Source organism: Polypterus senegalus, chromosome 8 (genome assembly GCF_016835505.1).
Source record: "Polypterus senegalus isolate Bchr_013 chromosome 8, ASM1683550v1, whole genome shotgun sequence".
NCBI classification, from domain to species: Eukaryota; Metazoa; Chordata; class Cladistia; order Polypteriformes; family Polypteridae; genus Polypterus; species Polypterus senegalus.
In genome coordinates this window covers 7,649,414-7,674,996 of record NC_053161.1, presented here as the reverse complement: position 1 = coordinate 7,674,996, position 25,583 = coordinate 7,649,414, and the positions used below count along the sequence as shown (strand labels likewise).

General features: G+C 40.7%; 1 long non-coding RNA gene across 1 annotated transcript in view; it reads left to right on the top strand.

Annotated features, from left to right (window-relative positions):
- The window catches only part of LOC120533735, an 89,824-nt gene that overhangs the window by 15,310 nt on the left and 48,931 nt on the right, over positions 1 to 25,583 (top strand). Inside the window, exons 3-4 of the long non-coding RNA XR_005634612.1 lie at positions 13,256 to 13,334; positions 16,601 to 16,743. This is a non-coding gene — a long non-coding RNA (uncharacterized LOC120533735). The remainder of the gene's footprint in view (positions 1 to 13,255; positions 13,335 to 16,600; positions 16,744 to 25,583) is intronic.

The window sequence follows — 25,583 nt, the reverse complement described above, 5'->3', positions numbered from 1 at the left end:
ATAAGAGCTGTATATGTATAAAATCTCAAAAAGCGCTAAGACTTAAGCTCTCAACAAAAGGGAAAGCCCCAAAAACAAACATTCAAAATTTTTCCTGGACTTCATACATTTTTCTAATAGTTTTGTACTTCTGTTTTTTAATTATGGTGAAATCAAATATCCTATTATTTTCTATTTATATTTTTGCTTAAGCTTTACTAATTTTATATATCATTCTGTTTTGAATATTCTTGTCAAGATCTTGTTTATGTTTTTATTTGCATTTTGTTTTATTTTTCTTGCATTTTCTGTAAAAATTAAAAACATACAAGTCTTCTCTGAGGGTTTTTAACTCAGACAATTTTATTTTGACATTTGATTTTTCATTAGAGTGCTTCCTTTAAAAGTTATTCATTTTCCAATGTTATTTATTAATGCCATTTTGTTTTGTAATGGGCACTGCCATTTTTGGGCTTTTTCATTGTCAACGTGTCCCATGATTCACCAGAAATGTGTGATGGGTTTTGTCATCTGCATAACTCTATAAAGGTTACGATTACATGCAATTTTTTGTGACTCCCAGTACTAGAAATATGCTTTAGCCAAAAAAAAAAAAAATTAGGATTTTTGGCTTAGTGGTAGTGGCTTTGGTACCAGGATTTTTGACTTCTTGATTTCAACTTTCCATTTTTTTTTTTTAATTTGTCTTATATACTGTTTCTTCCTCATAAAATACCAACTGAATTTTTCACGGAACTTCTCATTATGTTGGCAGTTACAATTGGGGGATAAAAAGTATAGATAAGAAGTAACTTATGCTCTTTCTCTACTCCCTCACCCATTCTGCCTCCTTAAGTGAGACTAGACCATCCTTCACAGAATCCCAGTACTCTGACATGCCAGGAGACAACACATGTCCAAAACAAACCCTAGCAGCGGTGTAGTAAGGATTAAATTGAGACACCTTATGATAGTACAATCCACTTAAAAATAACCAAGGGTATGATGTTAAACAGTCTCCTGGCAAAGAAAAGGATGAAAATGTTTAACCCTTCAATCATAAGCAAGTTTCATACACTTAGCATATACAAGTATATATATATATATATATATATATTGTAAGGTTTCTAAACTCTTTTGGGACTTTGCCCAACGGGTACGACATACTGAAGATTGTCCTGAAGCACGTTTGCAGCGTCTGTGGAGGACAGTTTTTCCGTGGCCAGGGCAACCACAGGCTCCCAGTGATGCAGAGGCTCACAGCTAAAGCACATCCAAGTCAATCGGGGTCACGCTATAAGTGCTTGCCAGGGAACAGTATTACTTGGCCACTAACCTGGCCACGACCCTGCCTGATCGCTGTGTCTGTGTATAGGAGAATGGTAGATCCTGCTACAATAAATAACTGTGCTATTCCTGTTTCAAGCTGAATAAAGTTGGTTCTGCTAAAGTACTGAGACTCAACCTCATGTTTTGAGGTGCAAGACAGGGACTCACATGTCACAAACTATGTGTGTGTGTGTATATATATATATATATATATATATATATATATATATATATATATATATATATAGTAATGAAAGGCTGGAGACACTGCAGGGAGACAGGGGAATTTTTGCTTCCCGTATAGCCCAGAAGGACTCCCAAGTCACGGGGATGGAAGCCCTCAAGTACTTCCATGCTGAAGAAAACTCAAGCCATCCATTTGACCCAGAAGTGCTGGTAAGTCACATGAGAGGAAGAATGGAAGCACTTCCAGATCAAGGACTGTTGGGAGCCCAGCAAGTGAGCCTGAGTTGGGAGGTAGACAGAGACAGACCTTGCTGGGAGGTGTGGAGGAGAGATTTATAGAAAGAGAATTGTGTATTTATTATTAGTAATTATTATTACTACTTGTCTGTGTATGGAGGTTGGGGTGTTTAGAGGCACTATTACAGAAAAGGAACAAATTTTGTACTTCTACCTGGTGTCCTGGACATTTGTCTGTTGAGTTAGAGGAGTGACAGTGCCCTCTAGTGTGTGTGTGTATATATATATATATATATATTGTTACAGATGTACAGGGACACTGCCCGGCCGGGACGCCTGGACAGTCCCCAACTAGGACAATACTTCTCCTCGGCCACGTGAGGGCAGCCGCCCGGGTCTATTTGGAAGCCACAAAGACAGAGCTGGGATGCCTGTGAGAGGACGTGGCCACCGCCAGGGGACGCCCGGACAGTTGGAGAATCCTGGATGGCAGCACTTCCGCCACACCAGGAAGTGCTGCCGGAAATAATTCCAAGAAGACCCGGAGTGCTTCCAGGTGCTTTCCTGACACTTCCGCCACACCAGGAAGTGACATCAAGGAGAGCACCTGGGGCTCATCTGGGTCAGGATAAAAGGGGCCGCCACCTTCCAGACAATGAGCCAGAGTTGGGAGGAAGGAGACGAAGCTTGTGAGGAGGAGGAAGGAGATTGAGAGAGAGAGAGAGAAAAAGAAAGAAAGAATGAAGAAGAAAGGAAAGAGAGTTGCTGAGAGAAGGCATTGTGGTTGCAGTGGAAAAAATAAATAAACAAGAGTGTTTTGGACATCCTGATGTCGGTCTGTCTGTGTCTGGGGGTACAGTTTCCACTATGTATATATATATATATATGTATATATATATATATATATATATATATATATATATATATATATGTATATATATCTATACTAATAAAAGGCAAAGCCCTCACTCACTCACTCACTCATCACTAATTCTCCAACTTCCCGTGTAGGTAGAAGGCTGAAATTTGGCAGGCTCATTCCTTACAGCTTACTTACAAGAAGTGGGCAGTTTTCATTTCGAAATTCTCCGAGTAATGGTCATAACTGGAAGGTATTATTTTCCATTTACTGTAATGGAGTTGAGCTCGAAAGCCGTGGGGGGGCGGAGTTTTGTGTGACATCATCATGCCTTCCACGTAATCACGTGAACTGACTGTCAACGCAGTGCGTAGAAAACCAGGAAGACCTCCAAAAAGCGCTGAAGAAAACATGCATTATATAATTGAGAAGGCAGCGAAACAATAAGAAGCGAGCGAGTGACATATACTACCATATTCATGAGTGCTGCTACTTCAGAAAGAAAGCAAGGTATAAACCTAAACTTTAAATTAAGTTCATAGACAGGCTGCCGCTGGCGTTTCTCATGCCCACGGGTAATGCGGGATACAAGTTTAATGAGAGGACACAGGATATAAACGAGAGTTTTGATCACCTTATAACTAAGTTAAAATTGTAGGTGAAGGGGTGTGCTTATGCAAATTCTGAGAGACTGTGTTTGTGGGGGATTGACAGTTAAGGTGGGTGGGGGAGTCACGTCATCATCTCCCCTCCCATTCATCTCATTTCGCTCTGAGCTGAGCTCCGTGGCTAACGCCGTCTTTCAAAGCAACTTCGTCACACTGCCACCAAATACTCACAGAAAAAGCCACAAGTTAATACACACGCTCTCACTAGAGTTTCTCCACACTGAATCCTCCAGGCACTACTTACAAAAGGTTACATTGACAATCGTGTTACGTTATTTTTAAAATCTTTCCTTTTCTTAGCACAAGCACAGCTGAGAAGCTTCGATGCATGTGCTCCATAACGTGTTAAAAAATAATGAATTTAATCACACTTTGCATTACAAGCAAAGGGGAACTTTTGTCAATGCATGATTTCCTGGTACACGATTACATTGATCAGCGCTTCCCGATTCATTTTACCCTCGCACCACCTTAGTTTGAGAAGAAGTATGAAAAAATATGAGGTTAACACAGAAAAACAGATCACCAATTCAAGCTTTATGAATAATCGATTCAGCCATCAATAATTGTTTTGGTAAAGCCATCCTCCTTCCATTTTATAATTTTTCCGCCACTAGCCATGATTAAATGAGCGGTAAAAAGTAAGAGCGCGCGGGTGACTTATTTAGGCAGGCATATATATGACTGCAACACTCATGACAATGTCAATCATGTTACGTTATTATTAAAATGTTTCCTTTTCTTTTTCATTACTTCTTTAACACACTACTTCTCCGCTGCGGCGGGTATTTTGATATATATATAATATATGAATGACCTCCGAAGAGCGCTGAGACTTTTGATATCATGAACGTGTGTACAAAAGGGGTCTCCTGCCCTGCAAAAGTCGAGCAGCCAGCGCGCGTGCATAGCTGTGCCAGCCTTTGAGGCGCTGACTGCGTTTCTGCCTTAAGTCAAAGTGAGCACTTTTAATTTTTTTCATCCTCCCCCTGAGCTATAGCCCAGACAAGTGCAAACACGGGACCCCTTTTCTACACCACGGCAAAATAATATTAAGGCGATTCACACTTTCTTTTGCACGTATACGATTATGAGGTTGTCAGCTCGGATTATGAAGACACGCACACGAGTGCAGGACTGACAGTGCCATCACAGTCGATTAATGGCAGGGGCGTCTCACCAGTCTACACAAGACCGCAAATGTCCACAAAAGGCAATCATATCGTCAGCAAACACATCTCTCTATACTATATAAAAGAAAAAGGCAACTTTCCTTTTTTTACACCTTTTTTCCTTTTATCCCAAACCAAAGCCTTTCTCTCTTAACACTGCAGAGGACACAAAACTAATTTTCTTTAATTGCTGGTAATGCGGTAAGGCACATTACCAGAGGCAGAAATTTGGACGTTCACATAGAAAATGTAATTTCTATACCACAGCCGTCGTGTAGCGCCTTTCAAAAGGGATCTACTACCGAGAGATGATCCATATACATTTTAGCTGCTGTTAGTTCTACTTACCTGTTGTGTTACACAGTCTTTAAAATGTAGTTTACCACAACCACTCCAGTAGTGCTCAATGTACCTGTACTTCTTAAAACGTTAATGTTTTACTGTTTAATAACTTATAGACTATATTTTATTATTTTTCCCTTGCACTCAGTGACCAAAGCTATACACACACATATAGACACATACATATATATACACATATATATACCTGTGTGTATGTTTGTATGTATGTGTGTATATATATGATGTAGATAGGTATGTATATATATATGTGTATATGTAGATATGTATATATGTATATAGATATGAAGATATGTATGTGTATATATATGTATAGAGATAGATAGATATATATATATATATATATATAGATATGAGAACAACACTCATATCAATGACAAAACAATTACATTAACAATCATGTTACGTTATTTTAAAAATTTTTCCTTTTCTTTTCATATCTTCTTTAACACACTACTCACTCTGAAGCCTGGTATTCTGCTAGTATGTATATATATATATATATATATATAATATATATATATATATATATATACTAGCCAACCCGCGGCGTACCATACGCCACATAATCAGGATGGTTTTTTAATGATTTTTAAGCACAGGGAGAAAATTTACATTTTAAAAATCGGTAATGTAATAAATCAGCAAGAAAAGCAACATTGTAACAATGCACGAAACGAATCAACACACAATCGTCCGTGACTGAAGACTGGCGGACCGCCATCGCTCATGTGCCCACCTCCAACTCGTCAGTTGAGTCGTTGTCATCTTTGCACAGTCCAGATGCACCTGTGACTCACGTAGACTTTCCGTGTTCCTGCAGGAGCATCTAAGAAGACGCATGTTTGTCGCAGATGAGAATTGCTGTATGTAGTGTGTAAAACAGTTTGCTATGGTGCACGCGGTCGTGCGGTTTCCTCGGTTTTTAAAAACTGCTTACTTCATTGTCTTTTAACCTCAGTTGTAAAGGATAGTTTTAAGGATCCCATGGGATACCCCTTACAAAGCGTTTTACACGCTGCATATGGCGATATACCTCCGGCGTGGCTCCTTCCTGCGTGCGCCATAGGCGTCTTACTTGCCAGCGACTTAGTGAATCCACGCCCCTTCCGGCGTGCTTTCCATGGGTTTTTTTGCTTTGAATTATATATATTATACTAGCAAAATACCCGCCCAGCGCTAAGTACTGCCTTACAATTTTTATTAAGAAGAAAATTAAACCTTTTTAAACTGAGGGAAAATATGCCAATAATTATTCGTTAAGGATCTCTTTGTATACCACATTGTGAGTTCAGCCCTCCGGTTGTAATATGACCAAGCTGTGTGCTGAGCTTACTCTTAAGCATGCAACATACAGTTGGCCATGTGAACAGCAATCTTGTTTCAAATCTCAAAGCTTGGATTGCTGCTGTCATAATTGGTTTGAGTTTCATGGTTTGTTTCAATTACAACATTATTTGTAGGACTTGTGTTGAAGTGACATTCGGCATCTGTCAAGCATTGCAAGTATACAACCAGTTTCATCGATAACTTCACATCCAGCTTTTGAGAGTTTAAACATTCATAAACATCAAAGTGTCCACTACTGAAATCATCACCTGTCAATCTAAGATGTTTAAGAGGCATTGGCGGTTGTCCAAAGATGTAAAATATTTGGCCATTGCGGTACACTTGAAAGCGACAACCGAACAATTCAGCGGCAGCCATCAACTCACATGCAGATGCATTTCACTCTTATAGTGCTCCTGTGTAGTATAATTATCTCCTGTATTGTCATCAGTCCACACCTTGAACCTGTCCCAGTCATTCAATGCATAAGACACAATGTTCCTCTGGATATCAAGAGTGAGCCTGATATGGCCGTGTAATATGTAACAAAGAGAATGGAAAAGGTAGGTGCCATCTCCAGGCATGGAAACCACTCGGTAAGTGACAGTTCTTTGATCGATAGTGATCACCTCAATAGACATGTTAATGTGGGTATGGTTGGAATGATAAAGGAAATGGGTACCTGAACAATGTAAAGTAAGTCTAAAATACCTAAACAATAACTATAATCGTAATAAATGAACAATAAAACAGCGGAGAAGCCGTGGATTAAATAAAAAGGCTGCAGTTATCAGCAGGGAGGCGTGAATCCCGTGGCGAAGCAAGGAAGGGAATGTAGAGACTAGAGTGACGGACGGCCTTATATAGGCAGGCAGCCAACAACGTGGGAGGCGTTGGGATGGGGACCCAACGCCGCCTCACCCGGTGACCGAGCTGCAGGCTATGGACGTATATATGTACGGAAGTAGGATTCAGTTAGCGTTGGGAACCCATGTACCAAATTTCTTGAAGATGGGCCTATAAGTAACAAAGACTGTTGAAAAGTTTAATATGGCGGCCGACAGTGGCATCATACCACCGAAATAAGTACCAAATTTCAGCCTTCTACCTACATGGGAAGTTGAAGAATTAGTGACGTTGGAAAGTTCAATATGGCGGCTGACAGTGGCATCACACCACCGAAATAAGTACATACATTGGTTTCGGTTAGCGCAGGGAAGCCACCTACCAAATTTCGTGAAGATGGGGTCAGCCTTCTACCTACACGGGAAGTTGGAAAATTAGTAACTTTGGAAAGTTCAATATGGCGGCCAACATTGGCGTCATACCATCGAAATAAGTACGTACATCGGTTTCAGTTAGCGCAGGGAAGCCGCCTACCAAATTTCGTGAAGATAGGGCCATAAATAAGAAAGTTCAACATGGCGGACGTTGTCGACCATTATCGACCGTTATGACCGTTACGTGTAGAATTTTGAAATGAAACCTGCTTAACTTTTGTAAATGAGCTGTAAGGAATAAGCCTGCCAAATTTCAGCCTTCTACCTACACAGGAAGTTGGAGAATTAGCGTCCGAGCCCACCCTGGATCACGTGGGGGTCGCCTTCCTGGTTGCTCTGGGGGCCACGGGTACAGGGCATGGAAGCTCCACCCTGTAGGGGCCCGTGGTCACCGCCAGGAGGCGCCCCAATGCCTTGGGGACCTGTTGTGGCGGAAGTGCTGGGGGGAGGATTTAGGACGGCACCCGGAGAGCTGCAGGGAGAACAGCCGGCACTTCCGCCACGCTGGGGCGTGGCCAGAGGAGGAATGCCGGGAACACCTGGGGCTCATCCGGGGACTATTTAAAAGGGGCCGTCTCCATTCATTCAGCGCTAGAGTCGGGTGGAAGGAGGACAAGGCACGAGGAGAGTGTGGAGGCGGCCCGAAGAGAAGGCATATTGTGGCCAGGACTGTGTGTGTTTGGGGTTTGTGCACTATTTGGACTGAACTGGGTCTGTGTGACCATTACAATTGTTGTAAATATTGTAAATAAACGTGTGGTGGTTTGATGAACAACAACATACACATAAATATACAGTGGAACCTTGGTTTGCAAGCATAATTCGTTCCAGAAACGTGCTCGCAGTCCAAAGCACTCATATATCAAAGTGAAATTCCCCATAAGAAAAAATGGAAACTCAGATGATTCGTTCCACAACCCAAAATTATTCATATAAAAATGATTAATACAAAATATAAAGTAAAAATACATGAAAGAAATTAACCTGCACTTTACCTTTAAAAAGAATCATGGCTGGTGTGAGTGAGTTTCAAAACTCTTGTGGGATTCCACCCAACGGGATGACACGCGGAAGAGCATCCCAAAGCAATCGTAGTCTCCCAGCGCTGTAGCAGTTCGCCGTATAAGTGTATCCAAAAAGATCGCGGACATGCTATAAGCGCCTGCTTCGATGGGTGATACAAGGAACATTATAAAGATCCCGCTACAATAAATAACCGCACTGTTGCTGTTTCAAGCTGAATAAAGCTGGTGTTGTTAAAGTACTGAGACTCAGCTTCGTGTTTTGGGGAGCAAGACGGGGACTCGCACTTCACAGCACACACGTGCACGCGCACACACACACACACACAGTCACAATGCTGTAGTAAACAGTATATGCTCGTACGGATGTTGACTATATGAGTGAGGCACACAGACTCAGACGGAGAACAGAAGACGATTGCCCTCAAGACGAGAGAGAGAGAGAAGATGCGTGCGCTAGCGAGTGTGATAAGGAGAGAGAGAGAGAGAGACACGTGCACGAGCAAAAGGGATAAGGTGACAGATGCGCGCACGAGAGAAGAACCATCAGCTCAGTTGTGATCACATGACACTCAGCAGACAAAGTGTATCGATACTACTCATATTGCAAGACATCGCTTGTTTATCAAGTCAAAATTTATTAAAAAATTTAGCTCGTCTTGCAAAACACTCGTAAACCAAATTACTCGCAAACCGAGGTTCCACTGTATATATGTATGATGGTATGTATGTATGTATACCACCATTAAAGCCATCACTTCCGGGCCTGGCGCTATTGATGACATCCATTCTGGTCCCAATGACATCACTTCTGGTTCTGGCCCTGATGACGTCACTTCCTATACTGGCCTTTTAAAGCTGCCATTTTGCCTCCATACCATCAGTTCTATTCTCATCAAGTTGCAAGCAAGTTTTTCTTTGCATTGCCAAGACAGAATATGACTCAAGTTCATGTTACAATATGTCAGGATTAGTCTCTTTCTATCTTGTTTAGGTTTCTTCCATTTAAACATTGTAAGATTTCTATTCTTTTACTTTTTAAATGAATTTTCAAAATTTTTACTTCTTAATCTTAGAATTTAGTATTTTTTTTGTTTCTTTTTTTTCTTGGTTTACTTTCTTTCTTTAATTATTTCATTGGTGAATTCATTCATTTAAGCTAAATTTGTATGTGGCCTGGGTTTTCAATGGTTTCCCACTCCTCGTGTGCCTAACTGAAACAGTATTTTATGTTACAGCGTTTTGAAAAAAATCCCTTATTCTGATTTTTTTTTCAGTCTTTTGGATGTCTAGCATTCAGATCTTTGTGTATCATCCCTGAGCACTGTAACTCCTATTCATCTGTTGCTAAAGTATAATTCCTTCTTTGTGCAAGCTTTCCTTTTTCCCTCCAAATGTTCATTACACAAGGCCCTTTTACTGAAAGCGCCTCTGGATCAAGGTATTTACAAAACTATAATGTTTCAAAAAAATAAATCTTAAATTTATTTTATAGGCCACCTGAGTACACAACAGTTTTTTATGGTTCAGTCAGTGTCTTATCCCTGTCTATTCTTTTTTTGTTGTCTTTTCAATATTTTGTAAAATTTGTTATAGAATATGTTTTCTGTTTGTTTGATGTGTTATTGAATATGTTAAAAAATTAAAATAATTCATGGAACATCCATTCTATAATGGCTTGGGGATTATGAGATTTCCCCTTGGGATTAATAAAGTATCTATCTATCTATCTATCTATCTATCTATCTATCTATGGCAAACTTCAGAGTGGAAATTGTGGGGTTATTACTTAAAAGTGGACCAGGATACGAGCAACTAAAGGGAACATCACAAAGATAAAGTCTACAATCAAACTAAGAGATAACATGCCAGGGAAAGGCTGAAATACCAATCACTAAAGTCAAAAAAGTATAAAAAAACTCAACAACAAAGCATGAAGCAAAAGATTCAAAGTCTGACAAAATTCTTTTCACTAACTAATAACTAGTAATTGAATTTCTTCAGGTTTTTTTTGCCAAAACTTAGATGCATAAGCTACTGTTCCACCATTTTAAATACCATCTGACCAATCATGTCATGTGTAACAGTGTGGGACCAAGAATGGGAGCCACAATCGTAAACAACAATTCACAGTGGTAACATCTCTAACAAAATAACATCAATACAGTGGCAAGATGTTGTCAAAATCACAATGTTATGTTTCAATGACAATATGATATACATGTTGACAATTTTGTCAAAATCTGTCTAAAAACAATCCAAAAATATATAAATACAGATTTGTGGTAAATATTAAGTTGTTTATGTTGATTTGCTACATTTGGAGTACTGGCAGGCTAAATGATATGCTCACCGTGACATGGACTGATCTAGCATCGAATATCCTAGCCACTGCATCACACCACCTGTCAAAAAAAAATATTACTGTAACTAACAGACTTACTATTGCATATGTTGGCCTGGAATTGTTATGTAAATGCAGGAAGTAACATGCTTTACAAATACATAAATATTTCAGCTGGATCTGTGCTATGTGTAGAGCATTAAGGTTAATATAATATTCGTCTTTACATCACGTTCCTCTTACGGCCCGTAAGTGTAATATGGGAATGTCCAGCATCCTATCCAGGAAGAAAGCGGGCCCCTTGCCAGGAAGGTTGGCCAGAGTGGAAGGACAGCAATGGATTGGCTGTGAATTGGTCCCTTGCCAGAGAGAGAGTCCAGAATAACGGAAGGACCTGGGGAGTTCGCTTGTTCAGCTTAGCTTTCTCCTCACACTATAGGGCAGCATCCATGTATCATTACTCCCATTTTCCAGATGACAGGGCAGGCTGGGAATTGTAGTCCCATTAGACAGACCTGCTAGGTGCTTTGGATGCCACTGGGGAGAGCTGCATGGCTTTGTGACACTTCCACCTGACCCAGAAATACCTCCTTTGGACTTTGCCCAAACATCAGAATTGCTTCCAGGGTCTGGCTTGAAAGGAACTCTCCTCACCTTGGGGAATGGGAATCAAGGACAACACTTTCATGGAGGAAGAGAAAAAAAAAGGAAGGATTCGATGTTCCTCTGTATACAGTGCTGTGTAAAGGTACTTGGATGAAATAAAGATCATTATATTTGAACCTGTGACTGTTCATGTCAGTTGTGTCCAGGGTTTGGGGCTCAGTGAAGCCCCCTATCTTTCACAGACTCTAAACATGTGCTTCTGTAATGTCAGGCAGTGTGCACACTGAACAGAAACTTTAATTGCCCCAAGTACGTGTAAAAATATTTCATCTTCAAAATCACTTATTAAAATGGTGGTCAGGGGTCCCTTGTTTTACTGTATATTGACTGTTAATGCCAGCTTAATATAGACATTTCATAAATTACTATTCAACCCTGAACTTCATTTCTTTGAGTATATTATTTGCTTTCTCACTTTCCGTTTTTAATAACTATCACATTAATGGAAAAAAAAAACTGAAAAATACTGAGAATATTTTAAAAGATGGATCAAATGTTTAATAGTAAAGTAATAAAAGTTAACTGCCAAAATACCACTCAGTCCTTACATAAAAGCACCTTGGTACAGGAAGTGCCTTTCTCTTTCAGTTTGCTTAAGCCTCCTTTTATTCCCTGTTGCTCTCTCTGTCTCTTTCCATCTTTGTAACCAAACCCAGTCATAGATTTATCAGGCAGCCTAATCCCTAATTACTGGCTATAACTGGATCAGATTGCTTATATCTAACTTTGGCACCTTTAACATGAAGTTATGGAAGAAAAACTGTCTGGTCTCAAGCCCGCAAGGCAGCTTTCATTAAAAGAGAAAAAAAAAAAAAAAGAAATTGGAGTGCTTTACTGGCATGGTGTAATTAGAATAGAAAATCAAGGTAACAAAAGTAAAAGTTAATTATATTTTCATTCAATATAAGGACACAGTGAGCAGAAGCCTGTCAAAGTAATAGTGTGTGCCCAGCAGGGAGTATTAGCTCCATGAATGGTGCAGGTTCAGTGCCTGGAATCACAATGTGAAAAGGTTGTTCTGATTGCAGTGCTGCCTCAAAACCATATTGGTGACAAAATAACCACCACAACAATACAACTCAATCACAATAGTACACAAATGACAATTTTATACTTAGCTTGTACTTAAGAAGCTTTCAGCATACAATTCATAGTCAGGGTCTGTCGGGAGACCCAAACTGAAAATCAACAGAGATAACCACTGCAATATACTGTATTCATAGGTCTGAATCGCAATCTAATTTTTTGGATTGTCACCTACCAGGTAATGCTTGTGGTTGGTTGGCCTGTCAGTAAACATCTGCCACACCTTCTCAGTTGCGAGAAGCAAATCATAGGCATGTTATAGAGTACCTTGAATATATACAAAAATTTCACGCCACATGTTTCACCCTAATTAGGGATTATAAAGTGTATGCACCTTTGCTTCCCCTTGCGGGGATTGAACCTTAGCGATTCAGACCTATGGGTATAATACTCTGATCTACACCCTGTCAAGTAAGTGGACCATCCGCCATAGACCAATGTCTGAGGCTTCACCTCAGGCCCTGATGTCTAAGGATTGATCCCCGCAAGGGAAAGCAAAGATGCGTAAACTTGATGAGCCCCAATTAGGGTAAAACATGTGTTGTTTACTCTTTGTATTATTTTACAAGTACTATATAACATATATCTAAATAGATATTGATTTAGAGATACTGTAGATATATTGCCATGCATGCTCATCCAAAGACTAACTTCTGAGCTCATCAAAGGTAAGCAATACCACACCAGGGTGAGGGGGGGAGTTGTTGCTAATGGTGTCCTCTCTTTTTCCCTCCTCAGCACTGAGAAGACTTCAAGTGAGGGCAACTGACTCTGCCCCTTCTAGTCCAACAACCATAGAAGTCAGGCGTTCCCAGAGGTTTATTTATTTGTTTATTTACTAATTTTTTATTTAATGAGCATCTGTAAAAAGCCAAATTTACACCTAGAAACAAAAAAAAAGTTCTATCTATCTATCTATCTATCTATCTATCTATCTATCTATCTATCTATCTACAGTGGTGTGAAAAACTATTTGCCCCCTTCCTGATTTCTTATTCTTTTGCATGTTTGTCACACAAAATGTTTCTGCTCATCAAACACATTTAACCATTAGTCAAATATAACACAAGTGAACACAAAATGCAGTTTTTAAATGATGGTTTTTATTATTTAGGGAGAAAATAAATCCAAACCTACATGGCCCTGTGTGAAAAAGTAATTGCCCCCTGAACCTAATAACTGGTTGGGCCACCCTTAGCAGCAATAACTGCAATCAAGCGTTTGCGATAACTTGCAATGAGTCTTTTACAGCGCTCTGGATGAATTTTGGCCCACTCATCTTTGCAGAATTGTTGTAATTCAGCTTTATTTGAGGGTTTTCTAGCATGAACCGCCTTTTTAAGGTCATGCCATAGCATCTCAATTGGATTCAGGTCAGGACTTTGATTAGGCCACTCCAAAGTCTTCATTTTGTTTTTCTTCAGCCATTCAGAGGTGGATTTGCTGGTGTGTTTTGGGTCATTGTCCTGTTGCAGCACCCAAGATCGCTTCAGCTTGAATTGACGAACAGATGGCCGGACATTCTCCTTCAGGATTTTTTGGTAGACAGTAGAATTCAGGGTTCCATCTATCACAGCAAGCCTTCCAGGTCCTGAAGCAGTAAAACAACCCCAGACCATCACACTACCACCACCATATTTTACTGTTGGTATGATGTTCTATTTCTGAAATGCTGTGTTCCTTTTACGCCAGATGTAACGGGACATTTGCCTTCCAAAAAGTTCAACTTTTGTCTCATCAGTCCACAAGGTATTTTCCCAAAAGTCTTGGCAATCATTGAGATGTTTCTTAGCAAAATTGAGACGAGCTCTAATGTTCTTTTTGCTTAACAGTGGTTTGCGTCTTGGAAATCTGCCATGCAGGCCGTTTTTGCCCAGTCTCTTTCTTATGGTGGAGTCGTGAACACTGACCTTAATTGAGGCAAGTGAGGCCTGCAGTTCTTTAGACGTTGTCCTGGGGTCTTTGTGACCTCTTGGATGAGTCGTCTCTGCGCTCTTGGGGTAATTTTGGTCGGCCGGCCACTCCTGGGAAGGTTCACCACTGTTCCATGTTTTTGCCATTTGTGGATAATGGCTCTCACTGTGGTTCGCTGGAGTCCCAAACTTTAGAAATGGCTTTATAACCTTTACCAGACTGATAGATCTCAATTACTTCTGTTCTCATTTGTTCCTGAATTTCTTTGGATCTTGGCATGATGTCTAGCTTTTGAGGTGCTTTTGGTCTACTTCTCTGTGTCAGGCAGCTCCTATTTAAGTGATTTCTTGATTGAAACAGGTGTGGCAGTAATCAGGCCTGGGGTGGCTACGGAAATTGAACTCAGGTGTGATACACCACAGTTAGGTTATTTTTTAACAAGGGGGCAATTACTTTTTCACACAGGGCCATGTAGGTTTGGATTTGTTTTCTCCCTAAATAATAAAACCATCATTTAAAAACTGCATTTTGTGTTTACTTGTGTTATATTTGACTAATGGTTAAATGTGTTTGATGATCAGAAACACTTTGTGTGACAAACATGCAAAAGAATAAGAAATCAGGAAGGGGGCAAATAGTTTTTCACACCACTGTATCTATCATACGTGAAAGAATAATATTTAATAAACAGTCTACTTATATGAATGCAAAGCTTAAGTCCATAGGCCACATTGACGCACTGAATATTACTGATCTTCACAGCTGCCTACGTAGTGGGAAAATGTCACAAACTGTCCCTAGATAGGACGCTGCTCCATCTCAAGGCCTCCTCACACATGCACATTCTTACACCTAACCTTCACTGGTGCCCTTCAGCTTATTCCACTGCTGAGTCAGAGGCATATGGAGCCTGCTCTTGCAACATTGACACAACTTATTTATTATGAACAAGCCAGTGGCATATAAAGTTCAAAAATAGTGCCTGTCCCTTTACATCCATCCATTATCCAACCCACTATATCCTAACTACAGGGTCACGGGGGTCCGATGGAGCCAATCCCAGCCAACACAGGGCACAAGGCAGGAAACAAACCCTAGGCGGGGCGCCAGCCTACCCACACATACCAAGGACAATTTAGAATCACCAATGCACCTAACTTGTAAGTCTTTGGACTGTGGGAGGAAACCGGAGTACCTGGAGGAAACACATGCAGACACGGGGAGAACATGCAAACTCCATGCAGGGCGGACGCGGGAAGCGAACCCGGGTCTCCTAACTGCAAGGCGGCAGCGCTACCCACTGTGCTGCCCCCCGCCCCCCTTTATATTCACTGTCATTTTAGATCTTGTAACAGCAGTTTGCTTATTATTCCAAGAGCATAAAAGAAGTGATGAGGTGGCTTTTTGTTCATATGCACCAAAAATCTGAAATATTTTACAGAAAGAGAGCTATGCCAGGCTAATACTGTGGAACACTTTAATAAACTTCTAAAAGCCCATTTTTTATTTTTATTTTTATAGCAGTATGTTAATTCTACTATATATATATCATATCTTTAATTAATGATTAATTTGTAATCATTATTACCATATATACTCGTGTATAAGTCAGATCTTGAAACCTGAAAAATCAGTCATAAAATCATACCCCAACTTATGCTCCCAATCAAAAATACAACACTTAAATAAATAGTTTGGATATTACTGTGTGCTCACGTTAGTACAATATATATCGGGTGGTCCAGATCTAATTATGCAATTTTCATAACGCTATAACTTATTAAGTTTATTACATAGAAAATTACCTGAAAAATCCCGGACCAGTGAGAAGTGTGCAAACTTCACATGAAGAATCATCTTCGCGCCGAACTGGAATCGTCCCTGCATAAATCAAAGTCATCTAGATGACCTGGATCTGCATAATTAGATCTGGACCACCCTATACATAGAAACAAAAGGCAGTTTGCTCCATGATTACTCTGTCAGGTGAGTGTTAGCATATCATAATCTCTTAGACCAATCGCGGGAGATTTCTGCATTCGACTTAAACGACTGACATTATAAAATATAGGAAATTATATGGTAACATCAAGCCCCGACTTATCCACGGAAGAACTTAAACGTGAGTATATATAGTAACCTTTACTTTTCTTTTCCATTTTTCTGTAGTGGCTTTGTTGCACTGTCCACATCTGATCAAAGTCCTGTGCGGCCATTTGTGATGTTTGAATGAAAGTAGACACTCCAACTATCCATGACACCTACTGCACCGAATCCTCTAGAGTGAAGCCTAAAAAACAATGCGGAACAATGTAAGTACATTTATGTTAGGTAGAATGCCCAATAGAGGCTTGGTGGTCTTTTTTGCCTTGGAGCCCCTGCAGATTTTGTTTTTATTCTCCAGTATACCTCCAGTTGGAGTTTTGTTTTTTTTATCTTTATGCCCTCTCTGGCCATCTGACCATATTGTTGGACTTATCATTAGAGATGTGAAAACAGATCATAAATAAGGACTCCACTTTATCTTTGACTTGTATATCTGTATCATGTAAGTGCATATTGATTTATTCTAATATGCTGATTTTGGTATGCTGTTTATTAATTCCTGTTCTGACTGATTGTTAATGTATTATTCATTTCTTAAATTTTTAGCACTTTGAGCTATATTCTTTTTGTGAAAAAGCACTATATAGATCAAATTGTTTGTCCTTGTTGTTGAGCTGACTCTGGATGGAATGCTAGTTCATCACAGGTCACATTTGCTCATATTAGGCCACATAAGAATTGACAACTAACCCTCCATGCATGCACAGAGTACACAGAGAAATGCATGAAGACAGAGGTATGAACAAAATGATCCCTGGTTCCAAAAAGCTGCGAAGCAGCCGCAATGACCAACCAAGTCATAAGACTGCCAATTATTAAGTAATTTTATTCTGAAAATGATTGTTTAAATTCTGTTTTCATTTTATAGTATTGCCATGAGCAACACCTGAGACCAAAGATGTGCTCATTTATTTAATAGGAAGTGTGAGTCTCTCATCTCTCTCTCTCTCTCTCTCTCTCTCTCTCTCTCTCTCTCTCTCTCTCTCTCTCTCTCTCTCTCTCTCTCTCTCTCTCTCTCTCTCTCTCTCTCTCTCTCTCTCTCTCTCTCTCTCTCTCTCTCCCAGCAGTCTCAAGTCTTTTCAGACATTGTAAATATCCAGGGTTCTTTCTTAAGGGGGCCTGGCTTCATTTAGTCAAGGATGACGAGGGTATGGCTTCAGCTTTAACAATGAGCCTCCTCTTCATAAGAATAAAATAATCTTCACACTTATGATCAAAATATTTTTCATAGTTGGTGTTGTCAAAGAGCTTTTACAATCAAAATTTAAGTATGATTTTGCAATTAGATTGTGCCCCACTTGACATTTTCACTTTAATACATGGCAATATAAGGTTTTGGTTATAAAAATTGGAACAGGTTTGATATGGCACAGATTTTGTTTTCTAAAGGAAGGTGTTATCACCTAATTAAACTAATGTCTATTTTGTCAGTTTATCGCATTTTATTAATATATAATTTTCAGTCTTGAGGTCTTTTCTGTTTGTGACTACTGAAGACAGAAAATGAAAGGGATTTTAAGACTGCAAACAACAACCCATGAAACCTCTGTGATATTCCAGTCCCCTCTGCCATGGAAGAAACGTATTCCCACAAGTGCCTTCCTCACGTTGCTATGTGACCAAATCCCAGAGCATATTCAGGTGTGAAGAAGTTGAATATACTATACCTCACATGCTGGATTTGCTTTCTGGCATAAACACTCTGAGGAATAAAGATGAAATGTTGCTTGCAACTATTATTAATGTGGCTTTGATAAAAAATATATGTGAAGCTTTGCAAAAGCTCTACTGCCATGTAGGTATATAAATAACTTAAACAATGATAGTGATATTGTCAGGAGAGACTCCAGCATCCTTGAAACCCAGAATTGTATTGAGGGGGTTCGGAAATGGGTGGCTGGATGGATCCCCTGATGAAAATTCCCATGGGCATTAGACAACCTTTGCCTAACATCTTTGTGAGAGCAAAAGGTTTCCTCATTCTAGGTCTGTATATACATTAAATTCCAAATATACTTCATATGTTATAAAATATTTCCTACACACTCTTCATATGAAATGCACTACCAAATTCTGTTTTGGCTGTTTAATGAATAAACACACTGTATTCTGGATGTAATAAATGTCAACTGGTAAAGCCGATGGCAGTCATACTTCTTTGGCTGCAATGCCTAGCATTCTCAAACCTAATTCAATTTCAGGGTCATGAGATTCTGAAATCTATTCCAACAGCATTAGACACAAGGCAACTCTGGACTGACTTTTCAAGACCCAGTATCACACAACAATGGGACCAGTTTAGCATTAGGATCTTCAACTAACTTAAGACAGTTTATTTGAGGCGTGGGAGATAAACAAAAGTATCAAAACATAAACCTAGCAAAGACACAGCCTTAACACAAACAGTGACCAAGCCCAGCATTCGAAGCCAGAGCTCTGGTTTTGTAAGGCAGCAGCTCTAAGCACTGTGCTGCCTAGTTACTTCCAATTAGGCAAACATTATTTTCTATACAGTACTGCTTTTCTATAATAAACAGAATCTCAGAGTTTATTGCAATTCAATTATTTACATATTTTTTAGAATTGAATTAGATGAAGTGTGGAAATTGGCCCAAACACAGACAGGCAGACATCATTAGTTCACCTAACACACGTTTATTTACAATATATACAGAATATACACAGGGCCTCTCTTTCTTCAGGCCCACCTCCACTCGTCTCCTCCAAGACTTCGTCTACTCCGCTCCCGACTCCAGCCATTGAATGGAGGGAGCCGGCCCCTTTTATACACACCCGGACATGCTCCAGGTGCCTCCCGATTAGCTAGTAACAGCTGCGCACCTGGAAGCAATCTGGGTGTCCCTGGTCTTCTTCCCCCCAGCACTTCCAGGTGTGGAAGGCCTTGGGGCGCCCCCTGGCGGTGATCATGGGCCCCTATAGGGTTGAGCCTCTAAGCTCTGTTCCCGTGATCCCCAAAGCCACCTGGGCGGTCGCCCCCTCGTGATCTGGAGGAGGTATAAGCCCTCCTCCGGTCCTCCTGGGCGTCCCGGCTGGGTACCACCCCCAGCCACTTGCCACAACAGATACAGCCATTCACGCAGGGGTCTGTCATTGAGTCAATAGTGATGACTGAATCTTCAGCCTTGTGGTTTAAATTCCAGTCCCATTGGCTTTAAGCGACATCTCTCTATTGTAAAAGGAAATCCTGGGATGAGACCTTCTCAGAGATAATTTCAACTCCTGCGAGAGATAATTTCAGATCCCGTGAGATGAGACTTTCTGCCAAGAGATTTTTTCAAGTCCCTCCTCTCAAACATTTACAACCACGCCCATGGTCCACTCACTTCTTATTCGTGTGAATGCTATTATCAGACACAGTTCCTGCGCTCTCAGCTCCAAGCAGGGTTGGAAATAAAAGACAAAGAGTAGAAGACAAAGTAGAGCGTCATAAACAGGTTCAAAAATGTTGATTCAATATACATGCAGAGCATGTTAGAGATTATGAAAGTACTAAAACTCAAAAGTCTCAAAAAATTGATAGTAAAGATCACATTAGCACTAACAAATGGAAATTATTACTCGGTGAAGTAACAGAACAGTAACAGTAATGAAAATGTGCCATTGATATATAAAAAACTGTTCTTCCTGCTGTAATGTAATTTGTATATAGTCTTTGAGGGGTTGGTTTTTGTACAGGTTTGAATTCTGAAATTAAAAAAAAGAAAGAACCAGGGAGAACATGCTGACTCCACAACAACCAGGCACAGGATTTTCACCTACCAACTGGAAGCTGGATCTAGAGGGACTAGTGCAAACTGCTGCACTTAGTTGGATAGTTATTGCAATGAATAATCTATCACAATATCAAAGGTGGTTTGGATACTCAGTAGACACATGGGAAGGCATGTGGGGGCTGCCAGTGAGCCCCTAACCCCAAGCACAAACACAAAAACACAGATCTGGGTTCAAACAAAGGGGTGTTTATTACGCGATACCTCATATAAACAATAAATAGGCTGTTTCTTCTTTCTTCTCCTTCCATCTCATTCTCTCCACTGTACTGCTCTCCTCCAATCGAGTGTTGCCAACTTGACTGGATTGAGGACCCGGGAGTACTTCTGGTGTCAGGGTTTTGCCTTCCAGATTATACAGAAGCCACAAATAATAGGGAGTCCTGCAGCACCCTCTGGCAACACCTCTGGAGCCCAGCAGGGCAGCACTACCAGACTACAATTCCCAGTATTCCCTTGGGGGTGTCTGAATTGGTACTGATATCCAGGGTTGCTGCCATCTAGTGTACGGGGGGAGACAATAAGCAGGAATTACTGCACTCCCCTAGTCTTCCACATTATGGGTATCCCGTCCAGGTACGGAGCCCAAACAAACTCCAGCTTCAAATGAGCCCTCCATTATTTTATACCAGCTGGTCACAGAGGTGGACATATTCAATATTTGTTCTGTCCTGGCCTCCCGTCCAGGTAATAAACCATCCCTTTTCCTGGATTGGATGGCCATCCATCTCCTACACCCCATATGAATGAGCATCTATATATATAATTCACTAAGGCAAGACACCCATGGAAAACACGCCGGAAGGGGCGTGGATTCACTAAGCCGCCGACAAGTAAGATACCTATGGCACACGCAGGGAGGAGCCACAACCACCAAATCCAAGACCATTGGACACGACGACAACTCACAGAGCAACGCCCACCAACTCGGGCGCGAGGACACAGAAAGAATGGCGTCATTTATATTCGTCTGTCATAGAGGCCTCATGTACCTCCGAGCCACCTTGACTGTTCATAGAGGCATGTTTCTCGCATAGGTGAGTCACCATATGCAGCGCGTAAAACAGTTTGCGAGGGGTATCCCATGGGATCATTAAAACAATCCTTTACAACTGAGGATAAAACACAATGAAGTAAGCAGTCTTTAAAAACAGAGTTTTCCGTTACGACGCACGACCGCGTGCACCATAGCAAACTGTTTTACACGCTACATACAGCAATTCACATCCGCGACAAACATGCCTTCTTCACTCACGGACAATTATATGTTGCTCTCTCCAGAGTTCCATCTTTTCATTCACTTTCTGTTGTATCCTCAAACCCTCCCTTTTTAAACAACTGTGTCTTTCCAGAAGTGTTCAACCATCAATAAATAATTGTGCGGCGTTTGTTATGCCGTGGGTTCACTAGTGTGTTGTATTTTGCTCTCTCCAGAGTTCTATCTTTTCATTCACTTACTGTTGTATTCTCACAGCAACCCGTTTTAGACAACCGTGTCTTTCCAGAAGTGTTTAGCATTCAATAAATAATTATGCATGACATTGAGCGTGTGTCTACCCGGCGTGGGTAAGCCGTTGAACCCCATTCGGGCTGCAAACCGTAGAATTCCCACTAAGTGCGACTCATACGCTCCCACTGGTTGTGTCCCAACCCTTTGCACACACCCCCTCCCACCTCGCTACTACCGTGGTCGGGTGTCTTGGTGGATTATATATAGAAAAGCAGCCAAAACCGCACAGAGCAATGAAAAGTCTACGTCAGTCACAGGTACATCTGGACTGTGTAAAGACGACGACTCAAGTGACGAGTTGGAGGTGGGCATAAGAGCGGGCAGTGCATACTGAACGAGAAATCAGCAGACTAGCATGACGGACGGAGCTGAATGGACGTCCTTCTCCTCTCCTCCCATTCCAGACTCTGCGCTGTGCACCCCCATCCCTCCATCTGGCAGGAGAAGACCAGTTTTCAGTCACGGACGATTGTGTGTTGGTTCTTTCCGTGCATTGTTACAATGTTGCTTTTCTTGTGGATTTATTACATTACCGATTTTTCAAATGTTAATTTTCATGTGCTTAAAAATCATTACAAAACCGGCCTAATTATGTGGCGTACGGTACGCCGTGGGTTGGCTAGTGAGTGAATATTTGTACAATACAACACCCTAGTTCCAGGTCCAGCCTTGATTCCTTCCTTGCTTCCTATGCTGCCATGATAGGCTCTGTCCTGTCTCTACCCCATACTGGAATGAGCAGACTCAAAAATCCTAAATAAATATTCAATGAAATATTTAAAATGAATAATTTCTTTGACACAGCCAACTGCCATGCAATGTTATCTCTTCTTTTTTTTTAATATAATGAAAATATGATAAGAAGAAAAAACACGTCATTCATCTTCTTTTGGTTACAGGCGAAAAGAAAAGCATGCTATAGAGTTGCAGTTCTGAATTGTCTAATTCAGCAAATAACCTATTCAGATATTATGAATAGGAACCTAATAGGACAGACTTTGTAGAATTTCTCTGAGAGACCAGATTGTTGCACTGAATGCTGTTTTTGACAAAGCCCTGAAGAACAGGCCCTATTTTATTTTAATAAGCAAAGCTGTTCCATATCTTTACTTTACATGTGGACATGCCATTGGGCTAGAATGAAAATGTGAACTCACCAGAAACTGAGCAGATGATCTAAACAGTATTGAGAGAGCTTTAGGAGACAACTGTTGAGGATTTAGAAGGCATAGATTCTTAATATAGATTTGTACGTCTGCAATAACAGATGAGCGAATGCTGGCATGAATCTATATGTTGATTCATTTTTACAGCTTATCATATTTGGAGCATTCAAGTTTTTCTAGGTCTGAAGTTTTTTTCCTTCTTCTAATCTATCCATTTTTTAATTCAGCTCCAGAGATATTATCTGCCATTAGTGGACTTGGGCCAATGGCCCCTTTCTCTAGTGACTGATTATTTATAAAGCCTTAGAAGGCCACCGTGGCCATGTGGGCTGTTCCAACTGAGCATTTAATCATCATCTGTTTAGTAATTGCCGTGATTTACTTTGTTTGTTTATTTTCACTGTGGTTCCTCAGAAGCAGCAGCTGTGATCATGGGTCTCATTCAGAATAATTACATAATAGCTTCACTTTGTGAAAAGTGCCCCATATGGAGAAACAGGGAGAAAGCTCTTGTAGGGAACGCACTGCAGAATATAAGCTGCCATGCAATAGGTAAGATTGTCTTTGAAAATTTGACAAAAAAAATACAGCTAAAGCACAGACTGCTTAAAGGTGTCTTGACCCAAGGAGCCTCTACACTAATTCAGACTATATAGCAGAAGCGTGTCAGAAAGTGGAGCTCCTTCATACCTAAGATAATACGCCTCTCCGTGACTGCTTACTTTTTCTTGCATCAAGCCAGAAATATAATTTCTCTGGGTGTTGGAATTCTGGGAAGGATCAGGTTTGTTGTTGTAATATCTTTGAGCCTTTGCAATGTCTGTCTTCCCCAATTAGGGACCATTATTGAATGACACAACATACCATTGTGTTCAGCTCTGTTTGAAGAGATTCTGCCAGTTCCAGGGCTTTCCTTCAATTCTAAATCTTAGAATAGTGTCATTAGATGGCAGTTACCTAATACCTGTACAGTCACACATTATGAGAGCTACTTATTCCACTTCAGGTTTGTGGTAGCTGAAACCTTCCACATCAGTACTGAGTGGAAGGCAGGAGACACCAAATGGTTGTCTATTGAAGAGCTCAATTACAACCACCCACACTCTCCCACGCTTGCAAAAACTGAACCGATTCTGATGCACCTATCCTAGCAATTAGTAAAGTTTAGATAGATAGATAGATAGATAGATACTTTATTAATCCCAAGGGGAAAATCACATATTCCAGCAGCAGCATACTGATAAAAAACAATATTAAATTAAAAAGTGATAAAAATGCAGGTAAAACAGACAATAACTTTGTATAATATTAACGTTTACCCCCCGGGTGGAATTGAAGAGTCGCATAGTGTGGGGGAGGAACGATCTCCTCAGTCTGTCAGTGGAGCAGGACAATAACAGCAGTCTGTCTCTGAAGCTGCTCCTCTGTCTGGAGATGACACTGTTCAGTGGATGCAGTGGATTCTCCATGATTGACAGGAGCCTGCTCAGCGCCCGTCGCTCTGCCATGGATGTAAAACTGTCTAGCTCCATGCCTACAATAGAGCCTGCCTTCCTCACCAGTTTGTCCAGGTGTGAGGCATCCTTCTTCTTTATGCTGCCTCCCCAGCACACCACCGTGCAGAAGAGAGCGATCACTACAACCGTCTGATAGAACATCTGCAGCATCTTATTGCAGATGTTGAAGGACGCCAGCCTTCTAAGGAAGTATAGTCGTCTCTGACCTTTCTTGCACAGAGCATCAGTATTGGCAGTCCAGTCCAGTTTATCATCCAGCTGCACTCCCAGGTATTTATAGGTCTGCACCCTCAGCACACAGTCGCCTCTGATAATCACGGGGTCCAGGAGGGGCCTGGGCCTCCTAAAATCCACCACCAGCTCCTTGGTTTTGCTGGTGTTCAGTTTTAGGTGGTTTAACCATTGGTTTAATGGTAATGGTTTAACCATTTAACAAAGTCCTTGATTAGGTTCTTATACTCCTCCTCCTGCCCACTCCTGATGCAGCCCACGATAGCAGTATCGTCAGCGAACTATTGCTCGTGGCAGGACTCCAAATCGTATTGGAAAAAAACAGGTAGATTAAGTTTAAAACAGATAGATGGATGATTATTGACATGACATTGGATTTTTGATCCCACTCAAACCAATTCAGGGTGTCAAGGGGCCATGTCTATACTAGCAGCATCTTTGAGATGCAGGAGGAAAACCCACAAAGTCAAAGGCAGAAAGTACAAACTGACCTGGTCAGGATTTCAGCCAGGGCTCTGAATATTGATCAATTAATTTCTTTACTGTTAAAAGTAAGAACACAGGCATTCTGCCTAATCATCTTTTTCAAAACTCTGCTACTGAACCAAAACATTTCATAACATTTAACTGTACTTTCTACTGGTTTACACCTATGGAGCACTTGAGGACTTTTAAATTTAGTCTTTTCACTGTCCCAAAGTCTTTTCTGGACTTATCAGTTGATTGAACCCTCCACATATTCTCTGCTGCAATGAGTATGTTCTTCATTTCCCCTTTAATGCATTTCATGAATTACTTCATAAAGCAATACTTACCCATCTATTAATAAAT